General features: G+C 44.5%; 1 protein-coding gene across 4 annotated transcripts in view; it reads left to right on the top strand.

The window, feature by feature from the left end:
- The window catches only part of ripor3 (RIPOR family member 3), a 31921-nt gene that overhangs the window by 1162 nt on the left and 20759 nt on the right, over nucleotides 1–10000 (top strand). The window contains exons 2-4 of one of the 4 annotated variants that reach the window (XM_053438567.1): nucleotides 8658–8763; nucleotides 9185–9248; nucleotides 9503–9583. The gene's annotated coding sequence lies outside the window, so the exon portion shown is untranslated. The remainder of the gene's footprint in view (nucleotides 1–8657; nucleotides 8764–9184; nucleotides 9249–9502; nucleotides 9584–10000) is intronic. The other 3 variants (XM_053438575.1, XM_053438559.1, XM_053438552.1) reach the window with 3 other exon arrangements.

Below are 10000 nucleotides of genomic sequence, written 5' to 3'. Positions count from 1 at the left end.
TTGGAGAAAAATGATTGTTGGTGTTCAAAGAGCTGAGTTTATAAAAATGTAGTTTTGTGTTTTATCTTTAGTTTACTTGGTTCCGACCAGAACATGGGAGACAACTGTGTTTGTTTGATGTAAAGTTAATTAATAACTAATAATCATTTAGAGATCTATACGTCTCAATCACGTTAAAACGTTTTGCGACATTGAAATACGACAGTTATCAACTACTTGTTTACACGTGTTGTGTTCCAGTGTAAACAAGTAGAAGCAGGTAACGTTAATGTGAGTCACAGTCACACTGGAGTCGTTCACACTGATCTGCACCAAATTACACACATTCGTAAATATCAGTCACCGAAATATAACAGAATTTTGTCATCAAGATCCATGACTTGTTCTCAAAGATGTTGAAAAGCGGATCTGCACCCAGAGCTGCTGTTTCCCACCAGTCTCCTTTCTGACCGGTGTCCTCTGAGGGCGGAGCTAGAGAGGAGCGGGGGGTGGGTCTAAACACGCCCATATACTTGAATGGGTTCTCCCCGCACCCATAATGCACCCTCCCACCAAACTTACTGGGAATCTGCTCTGGAGTTTTTGCGTAATCTTGCTTATAAACAAACAAACAGACCTTCGGGGACATTTCTCTTGAACATGGACTTATGGTCTTATAGGGATTAATCTCCACAGTCTGAATCACACTGATCACAGACCTGCAGCTGCAGCTGATTGAGTCTGAATCTCCAAATGATAAAAACATGCAGAGTTTGAAACCAGATTTTTCACCACCGGTGACTTCGAGTCGTAAACCAACCCAGCACTCGGCTGATTGGTCCTCTCTGTGAGTTCCACCCCCACTTGGACTCTTTCCCAACGTCCAGAGGGACGGAAGCGAGGGGGGGGGGGGGGGGGGGGGGGGGGGGGGGGGTGATGTGGTTGGAAACGTCTGAACGTATTTCACAACATGTAGGTGGTCTTCACCCGCACGGCAGCCTCCAGAGGACGGAGCAGGACAAACGTCTGCAGGTGTCGAGACAGAGTCTAAAACAGAATCACAGCCCGACCTGCAGGAGGAGCGGTTCAGTGTTGGTGGTGTGAGACCAGACTGGGAGGTCCAGGGCCGCTCGGGCAGGGATGAAGGTCGTGTGGGTTCATCGGCCTCAGGTCGCCGACGGAGCAGCTGACAAAGCAAACCAGAAATAGTTGTGACTTCTTCGTCCAATCACAACAAAGCAGGTCCACATCTGTCTTCCTTCGGCCTCTTTGAGCTCCAACGAGGGGAACAAGCTGTGATAGTCTCTCTTGTTGAGCTGGTTGTAATGTACGTGTCCAGCTCCAGGGGGCGCTGTGGCAATGACGGGCATAAAATTCTTCCCTTTATAAGTTTGTGTAGCATTATAATTATTTCAAATCTGTTATTCTACACAAACTTCTGATGTTTTCCAACTGGGAACATTCCGTCAGGGTTTCACTCTCTGTTGTCTTTGTCCTGTAGTTTGTAAAACCCCACATCCAAGACATCAGGGTTCTTGAACCTGATCTCTTCTCTCTCGTGTCCCGTGGTGTCTCCCATCGTCCTGTCCTCCGTCCCCTCCCCTCCGTCCCCTCCCCTCCTCCCCCAGTTTGCCTCTCGGAGCCACGTGAGCGTCAGTTTCTCATGAACCCCCTGAGCGAGAGCAGCTCGAGCTGAAGCGCTGCCAGAGAAAACATCAACACAACGAGCCGGGTCAGGGTCCGCTGCTCGCTCGTCTTCCTCCCTCGTCTTCCTCCCTCCCTCCGTCCCTCCCTCCGTCTCCCCCTTCCTCTCCTCCACATCTCTTCCCTGTCTCTCTCCCTCTGCTCTGCTGCACCCTGGGTCATCACTGCCGCAGCGGGAGGTCACAGGTTCAATTGTGGTGGAATTAAAATGCCAACACTCTTGGACCAGCGGACAGTGTGTGTTTGTGTGTGTGTGTGTGTGTGTGGATTATTAAGACGTGTTTAGAAGCTGGCAGGGCCTTTGTTGTGCAGCCGGGTGTGAAACCGTTTGGACGTTTACTGGTTTCGTGGAAATCGATTCAGACTTTTCAACAATGGCAACACATTAAAAATGAGTGTGACCATCAAAGGATTAACAGCATTCGTCTTTGTTCTCTAATGAAGCGAGCACATGTTTTGTGTTGTGGTGTTCGTGGTTTTATTGTCACTGACTATGTGTGTGTGTGTGTGTGTGTGTGTGTGTGTGTGTGAGAGATGAAAAACAGGAAGTACTCTTTGCACTTTAATGAGATGTTTATCTCTTTAGCTCTCTGTGTTTCTTCCATTAAATAATAAACATGCGACACTGTAAACGTTAATCGTCCCTGTCAAATTTAACTGAACTCAACTCGAGGTCATGTGGGTGTTTAGAGGAAGAGATTTGTGTTTGTGTCGCGCTTTTACATCAATAAGCGACTTCCTCATTAATTGAGAGACATTAGCATAATTACTGTAAACGAATATGACCCCCCCGCTGAGGAGGCGTCGCCCTCCGTTTGACCTCGTTGGATTTGAAGGGATTTCTCTCTTTCTTTTTTTAAAAGCAGAGTTCAGGCAGGAAACAGGGAGAAGAAGAAACAGATAAAACAAAGTGGTGATGACAGGGAAGCTGACGTGTTTGTAAAAAACTCCCAACACTCTTCAGAGTTTCTTTAAGAGAAGCTTCAACCTGAGATTTTATTTTTCGAAATATATATGAGCTTATTCCGTCTCCTCCACTCGTTCCCCTTTTCTGACAATAATCTTTTAGATCAATCATCGAAAACACTGAAGATCCGGAAACTCATCACGATCACGTTACGCCCGTCTAGCGGCAGGAAAAAGCTCAGGTATGATAAACGTTATAGATGCATCTGGACGGGTTGGGAATCGTAGATCTGTACTCTGCATACATCTCGTCCACATCTGCGCACGTCACAGACGAAACTGACGAAATGGAGCAGTACCACTGATAATCCTGGGGGGGCAGTGTAACCAGTAGGTCGAGTGAGACTATCGTAGGAAGCAGGGACGAGATTTCAACAACTTTTGTGAGTTGGTACGAAACTACTTGTGTCTGTATGATGCTACTTTCCATCTTCCGGCTTTTGACAACATCACTCTCCACAAACTCTCCGCTGTGCACCGCCCTCTAGTGGATGTTTGGGCTAACAGCCATGATGTAGATAAGGATGCTACTTGTGAAGAGCATTTTCAGCATAGGCCTTGGAAAGTAAGGACATTTTGGAAGGTCTGCATTTTTTCAAAGGCATGATTGAGGGTTAGGTTTGTTTGTGTGTGTGTGTGTCTGTGTGTGTGTGTGCGTGTGTGTGTGTGTGTGTGTGTGTGTGTGTGTGTGTGTGTGTGTGTGTAAGGATAATAAATGGGGTGGGGGGCATCAGGGAATAGAGCTGCGCTTTTGACAGGACGAGCTTGTTGCTATAAATCAGTGAGGCTGTAAATCTGCCCTTAAACACACACACCCGAACAGACACACACACACACACACACACACACCTATGCTGCTCCCAATTAGTCACATGACATCATCAACCCGTGCACACATGTGATCAGAGACACAAAGAGACACGTTGACCTCTGGTCTGTGACCTCCAGGTTCACGAAGCCTCTGGAGAAATGAGGAACTGAAAGAATAATCCACGTTGAAATCCAACATGTGACTTTTTACTCTTCTTCACTTCTGGAAGAAGAAAGATTCTTGAACAGGTTCATAACTTTAATAAATAACTTTGGGTGTCAACACCGGGCGGAAAACCAGACGAGCAGATGTGATGAAGGAGCTCGTGCACAGAGACATGTTAAATTCTTTATTAAATACTTTATACAGGATTTAGATCTCATCTGACTCATCCAAGCAAAAAAAGCATATTTCCAAAAATTTAAAACTATTATTTTAGATATTATTTTGAATGTTACCACCAGTGATTGTAAATAATGATTAACAATAGTCACCAGTCTCATGATATTTCAGCCCAATTTAATACAATCAAGTAACTGATCGGAGCATGAACAGTGGAGCCGACATCAGTGTGATAAGAACTAAACCCTCTTAGAAAGAAATGTATTTCTGGTGTGCTTTAATTTTTAGATGATTTAGTTGGTCCATGTCCCATCTGCTAACATGGAGGAGGCTAGATTTAATCCCAAATACATACAAATATACATCTAACAAATATTAAACTGAACCCTGGTTCTGTGTTCAATGTTTGAACAACGAGGACGTTCATTTTGTGGATTTGAACTAGTGTGGAGTACTGTAGTACTTTGGAGTACTGCAGTACTGTAGTGCTGTAGTACTGTGGAGTACTTGGAGTACTGTGGAACGAAGGTCCCTCTGCTGAGACGATGAAGAACAGATATAACAGGCTCTGGCTTCTACACTTTTATTTACTTCACCTCAGCAGCTAATTGGCCGATGTTCTATTTCTGATCCAGACACCAACAGCCAGATGTTTAGCCTCGGTGCACAGCTGGAGGAACTTTGTACAGACGATGTAAAAACCCTCCAAATGTATGGGACACCGTGACGAGGGGACCCCAGACGCTTACGGACACATTAAGGGTCCCCGCGAACAAAGCTGCAGTTGTGGCAGCGCTGCCAATAAACTGTGTCTGGAGGATGTAATGACTCAAACCTCGACAGCTGCAGAAAACAAGGGAGACCCGAAGACTCAATTCAACGAGACGACAGACGAGTTCCCAAATAAAACCTGGGAGCACGACGAGAACCTTTGAAAAACCAACAAGAGGACTTTTAAACTCTCCTGAAGTTTACAGCCATGATGTCTCCTAACGTGGTTTTCACAACGACCTCGAATTAAGAGAATTAAGAGTCTGTGAAAGAGACCCTGAACGTGTCCTACGTAACGTTCAGGGTCTCCTGAGCTTTCACACACACAGTCGGCACATTGTGGGTTTTATTTTTCTAACCGAAAGCTCCTGTCTGCTCTGTAGCATGTTTCCTGTGGGGACCTGCTGCCTCATAAAGACAGAATGTAAAGAAAGTCCTAGAACATAAGCTGCTCTCTATTCATGATCCCAGACACACAGATTTAACAGGATGAATGTTTTCATCCATCTCGGACAGAATTACGTTTATCGTTTCAATTTAACAGTAATTTAGGATTTTGGAGTTTCGATTTTTGTTGTTCTTCTGAACAGAACTCAGTTTTTATGATTATTCTACAAATCTTGCAAATGCATATTCCAGTATTGCGATTTAATCGAGTACAGCATGTTGAGTATTTCCATTCAATTGATGTACTTCAGTTGAGATAAGATGAGATAAGATACGCTGAGCACAAGCAACATGTCAAATGTGAAACTGAAAAGTTATTGCTGTTTTTAGTATTTGACTAAAAAGTCATGTATCAAACTTTGAAATGAAAATACTGAAGTTAAATACAACGTTTTTACAGAAAGTACATTTATTTAGCTGCTACTCAAACACAAACACACACACACACACACACAAACACACAGACACACACACACTCGGGTTCATCCAGGCTACACAGTGACGTACAAGCCCCACGAGTCCGATGTGACATTAACACACTGATGCTGCGACGCTGAAACACTTGACCTCTGTCGGCCCTGGACACCTCCCGGGGTCAAAGGTCAAACCCTGATGTGTCTGCAGCGTGTGGTCGAACACACAACACACAATCTACAGCTGTTCAGATACATGGGAAGGATTTAAAACATGTTTGACAGCTTCTCATGAACCCGTGTGCTCCAGTGAATTCACCCCACGATCCAACATCAACAACACTGCATATCCCTCTGTGTCTCTGTCTGTGTGTTTGTGTGTGTGTGTGTGTGTGTGTGTGTCAGTGTGTGTAGTGTGTGCAGTGTAGTGTATGTTTTCTTATCAGCTCACAACATGTGTCCTGGTCCCTGTTGGAGCTCTGCAGCTTCTCCTGTTCACGTCTGATAGAAGATAATCTTCTGTCTCATGACACGTTAAACTCAACCAGCCTGAGTTTGTTCTAATGATTCTTTAATATCACAACATCACACACCTCAGGGCTTCAGGTCGGATGCTAACATCTCGTTGAATAAGTTTACTTTACATTTGGCCCTGATATGTTTGAATGTGAACGATACTCACTGTGCCTCGTGAATTCTGATATGACAACTGACTTGTATTAGTTAAGTTGTTTTAGCAAACAGTGACAAAACTCAAGAAGTTAACCGTGGTGCTGCACACGAGGAAAACATCAGATCAGAGCCGACAATCACTGGAGCAGGAAACAGGACAAAGACAGGAAGTAGACCAAGCTAAGATACAGAAGACAAACATTTTCAAAGTAAAGTCCAAAAAGCTGAAAACAAGTCCAACATTCAAAAGTGAGTCCGACACTAAATCGTTCAAAAGTCTCTCAAGAATTGAAACTACGAACATTTATCAAAAGACGAATTCAAATCATCCACAAAAAACATTTAAAGTTTATCGGAGCAGATTCTGTCAAAGACCAAATCTCTGCTCCACCTGCTGAGGAGTGAGCGACCCGGGGACCAGCTTCACTCTGGGACACGAATCACAACCGATCTGTGTCGAGTTAAACGAGTGACAAGTGTGTTATTGTGTTGTCGCTGGATTTAATGAGCGGTCCCCTCCCCCCCCGACCCTCCCCCCCGGAGCATCGTCCTGTCAGAGCGAAACGTTCGAGGCCTCAAGAGGCAGAACAAGAATTTCCATTTCACACTTGGGTTGAAATTCCAGCTCGGCTGAGCTCGCACCACGGGGCCTTTTCAATGGCCGACATCACGCCAGGTAAAGTCAATCATGTGAGAGGAAAAACACTTCACGCTCTCACCCTCTTTTCTATCAGAGTGAGTTGTGAAAAGTGAAAACACGAGAGTAAATCTTTTTATTACTCGTCCAAAAGGCCGATTAATGAGAAGAGCGAGCTGGAAACTGCAGCAGTGATATAGAATAAGTGAGAGCGTCACAGAGTTGGAGAGAAGAGCTTCACCTCAGCACCTCCACGGTTCTGGCAGCTGTGCAGGTTTGGAGCCGGATTCTCCGAACCCGAGCCGCAGGGGGTCGTGACTGTGTGCAGCTCTGTGGAGTCGAGCTGTGCATCTCCTCATTTTCACGACTCAGGTTCCTGCTGCACTGATGCAAACACATATCGGGGCTGTCGGACAGAAATGCAGAAATTAAAACAACATTATACACTGGGTTGAAGGAAGTGACGGGGGGGGGGGATTGTTATTGTTATTGCATGTTCATTTTATTTCATATACACTGGAGGTGGCGATTTCACAATTCTTCATACATTTCTAACGCACCTGGATCTCCTCCATGTTAGCAGATGGGACATGGACCGAACAAAACAAAAATAAAATGTCCAAAATAAGTGTTTGCTGTAAAAAAAGAGGTGAAATGTCATGATTGACAGCTGAGACTGACCTGGGATTGGTCGAACAGACGTATCCGAGTGCACGGGGTCACGATAGTTCGTTAGATTTACCGTTAGCTCCACTGAGGAGGTTCTGTTGACACTTAGTCTCTACCTCCACGTTCTCCTCCAGCTGGTGAATTCTGTGGTGGAGGTTTGTAGAAGTCTTCTGAAGAGAGGGGGGGGCATCAGTATTTCCAGTCTTCTGGAATATGACCCTCGGGTTTTCTGCGTCTGCTCCGAGCATCTTCTCCTCCGTGTTCTGCTGAATCGATCGGTTCCTCAGGTCCACACGAGCAGATGAAACTATCGTCCTCTGTCAGGAGTCGTCTCACAGGAGCTTTCAGTTTGTTGCTAAAGTGTCACGTTCACTTCCAGCTCTTTTTTAAAATGATCCTCCAGAAACACAACGTGAGGCGGAAAGTGGAGAAGCATCTGTAGGTTTAACGATTCCTGCCGAGTTTAACGTTATGTTTTCACAATAACAGTAAATAAAGATGGACGACAGGACAGCTCTGTAAAATCATCTTGATCCCCCCCCCCCCCCCCCCCCACCCCCCCTCCTGGTGGCTGTCTGCAGTACAGCTCAATAAACCCACCTCCTCCATGTTAGTTCTCCTCACACTGATGTTTGTTCATGTTTCTGATAAGTTTGGTTTGAATTAGTTAATTGATGAATTACAACTGGCTGAAACTTTATGATTGACAGCTGAGACTGACTCGTGATTGGCTAATTCAATCTAATGCTCATCGTTGAGCGTTTTCCTTCAGCACGTAGAGACACACACACTAAACAGGAACAAACACAAACTGCTGATAGTGAAAGAAGAAGAGACCACAAAGGTTTGATTCCACATAAGGGTGTATTTAAATGTATAGACGTGTTGTGTGTGTGTGTGTGTGTGTGTATGTGTGTGTGTGTGTGTGTGTGTGTGTGTGTGTGTGTGTGTGTGTCTGTCTGTCTGTCTGTCTGTCTGTCTGTCTCTGTCTGTCTTTCTGTCTGTCTGTCTGGGGCTCAGGTGAAGTGGTGTCGACAGCAGGGCCAATCGAGGGGGAAGACCGTGGAGAGACAGGGGGCTGATTACAAACCCAGAATGGCTCTTCCTCCTCGTCCTCCTCTTCCTCCTCTTCCTCCTCTTCCTCCTCTTCCTCCTCTGTTTTTTTCCCCCTCTTCATCTCTCTCACTGGGAACCAGAGGAATCAGGACGCAATGAAATGATGGACGTGTCTGTCTCTGTCTGATAGAAACAACAGAGGAGGAGATGGATGAGGAGAGAAAGAAAATTCAACATCACTTCTTTATTTCCTCTCAGCTGATTGAACATTTGACCGACTCCCTCAGTTGTTCACGGTAAACAAACCTCAATCTTTAAATCCATGAATCAGCCACAAAGCAACAAGGGAACAGTTCATAAAGTGGTTTCAATCCTCAACCATCTTTAAACGATTTGTCAGTTTCTTTTTGTCTGTTCCCTCGAGGTGAAACCAACATGTGCTGAGTCTGCAGAACCCGTTTGCTGTTCTGTAAAACAATTAACCTTCCACATGATTGTGTTGTTGTGATTCTCTTTAGCTGCAGCTCCTCTGTAAAATGATGTAATTTAATTTTTTGTAGGGTTTTTGATTTCGGGTCCGTGCACGAACAATAATTCTTCTGCAGCTTTTCACGTGAACTCAAACATTTCTTTCATCGTCTTTTGTGTAATGAATGTTGTTGCCAGAACTAAATTTAAATTTAAATAATTTTTCAATCTGTTTGTCTCTTTGTTCAGTTTAAAGCAGCTCACAACCTGAAACTATTAAAGTTAAGCTGTCTCTGGATTTCCTTTTTTAAAAGTACGTCTTCATTTGATGTGACAACAGTGACCTTTATGAGTTATCGACCAAAAAGATCACACCTGTCACAATTAATTTACATCTGGACACGATACACGACTGAATTAGAAATGTTTAACGTTAACGAGGGCAGATTAATTCCGCTTCATGTGTTATCTCAGATAAATAATAAAAATAATTTCAGTTATTACAGCTTGTTCCTTTTCCTCCTTATTTGATCAACAGAAACTAATCTTCACTTCTCTCTGTTTCAGATGCATGACAAGATGAAGTGACTCCACCAGAACCCAAACTCCAGCTTTTGATGTTTCCATCGAACAGAACACAAAAACAAAGTAAGGGACTTTTCTTTGCCTCTGCTTGTGAAGCTCAGTGGGTTTGAAGACGTGTTTTCTCACCACACTCACTCGTGATTTACCAAAAATGACGCTCACTGTCGTCTGCTGATAAACATCCACATCCTGGATCTGACGTCTGATCCACATGGAGATGTCAGAGTCATCGTGGACATTGTTCACATAGTTCCTCACTCGGCTGTTTATTGATGAACATAATCAGACGAGGATTATGTTCATCACGGACGTGTACGAGTGAGTCAGAGGAGCCAGATGTTTTTCATCTTTTGTAGAAGATGAATATGTACCCGGACATGTGTGTGTGTGTGTGTGTGTTTGTGTGTGTGTGTGTGTGTGCGTGAGGAGCCCAGATGTTTGTGTCTCCTCATGAAAACAGATGTACGCTGTGTGCGAGTT

This window comes from Pleuronectes platessa, chromosome 2 (assembly GCF_947347685.1).
Source record: "Pleuronectes platessa chromosome 2, fPlePla1.1, whole genome shotgun sequence".
In the NCBI taxonomy this organism is placed as follows: domain Eukaryota; kingdom Metazoa; phylum Chordata; class Actinopteri; order Pleuronectiformes; family Pleuronectidae; genus Pleuronectes; species Pleuronectes platessa.
Note: the sequence above shows the minus strand (reverse complement) of the source record. Positions and strands in the feature narration are given on the sequence as shown.